This window comes from Ictidomys tridecemlineatus, chromosome X (genome assembly GCF_052094955.1).
Source record: "Ictidomys tridecemlineatus isolate mIctTri1 chromosome X, mIctTri1.hap1, whole genome shotgun sequence".
In the NCBI taxonomy this organism is placed as follows: domain Eukaryota; kingdom Metazoa; phylum Chordata; class Mammalia; order Rodentia; family Sciuridae; genus Ictidomys; species Ictidomys tridecemlineatus.
The window spans coordinates 98,974,804-98,976,378 of record NC_135493.1 but is presented as its reverse complement, the minus strand read 5'-3'; the positions used below and the strand labels follow the sequence as shown (position 1 = coordinate 98,976,378).

General features: G+C 34.0%; 1 pseudogene; it reads left to right on the top strand.

The window, feature by feature from the left end:
- Positions 1-897: 897 nt before the first annotated feature.
- LOC120891257 (U6 spliceosomal RNA) lies at positions 898-989 on the top strand (annotated as a pseudogene).
- The last annotated feature ends 586 nt before the right edge of the window (positions 990-1,575 follow it).

Genomic DNA, 1,575 nt, shown 5'->3' with positions numbered 1-1,575 from the left:
ACAAAAACCCTGCTCTAATCCATGACCTTGCCTGTTCATGTTGCAAAGACTCTCCTTTTGTATACTCTTGTTACATATGCTTAGTTATTGCATTTCATCATTATACACTCTGTGGGCATAAGCCAGTGGTAACCAATTTATGTATAATTCATCGAATTAAACATTAGATAAATTAAGAACAGCTCCTGGATCACAAGGAGGTTATAGGGAATATAAAACAACCAAAATATCATAACATTATTAGAAGAGTATAATTGAAGTGTTATGTTGATTTAAAGTGAGTGAAAGGCTTTTCTGGAAGCTCAGGCTTTTGCCAAGATTAAAGAAGAGACAGATTTTACTTAGGTAAATATGTGGAGAAGCAAGGCATTCCAAATATGTGGATAACATAAGCAATAGAAATATACATTTATCTCCTCCTTGAAGTTATTTATAATCTTGATGAGTTCAAATAATGTTCTCCTCTGAATTCTACTAGACCATTATATTTTCATTTGGTGCATATGTCAGTATAGATTCTGTTTCTCAGACTAGACTTAGTAGTTAACACTTTATCTCTTTACTTTTCTTTGAAACTTTGTTAGAAATGCATTGATTCTAGTTCAATAGCTGATACCAACATAAATGGATCCTTTTGTTTCAGAATTTAATAAATCAACAATTACTTTCTAGAGTGAAGTAAAAAGATAATGTATAAACACCAACTGTCAATTATTGATTTTGTACTTCACTAACCCCACATTATGTGTTAAAAATGAACAAGGCCATACCTGGAGGAGGAATAGGGTAGAGAAAATGGCACAAAATTAATCTGACAGATGACAAAACATTCAAACCAATCAGATTATCCTGACTTTCTTGAGTGTTTAATATGTAAATTAAACTATACTAGGTGTTGTGCTCACTTCGGCAGCACATATGCTAAAATTGGAATGATACAGAGAAGATTAGTATGGCCACTGAGCAAGGATGAAGCATTCCATATTTTTCTATCCTTCTCCTTGGTCTATACCCAAAGGACTTAAAAGCAGCATACTACAGGGACACAGCCACATCAATGTTTATAGCAGCACAATTCACAATAGCTAAACTGTGGAAACAACCTAGATGCCCTTCAGCAGATGAATGGATAAAGAAGATGTGATATAACAATGGAATACTTGTCAGCATTAAAAGAGAATAAAATCATGGCATTTTCAGGTAAATGGATGGAGTTGCAGAATATAATGCTAACTGAAGTTAGCCAATCCCAGAAAAGCAAATGCCGAGTGTTTTCTCTGATATAAAGATGGTGTTTCATAAATGGGGATGGGGGAGCATGGGAGGATTAGATGAACTCTAGGTAGAGCAAAGAGGAGGGAGGTGAAGGGTGGGCCATGGGGGTAGGAAAGATGGTAGAATCAGATTACCCTAAGTACATGTATGAAAACATGTATGGTGTGAATCTACTTTGTATTCAACCAGAGACATGAAAAATTGTGCTCTATTTGTGTAATATGAATTGAATTGCATTCTGCTGTTATATATAACTAATTAGAATAAATAAAATTAAAAAATATAAAAATAAAAAAGAGG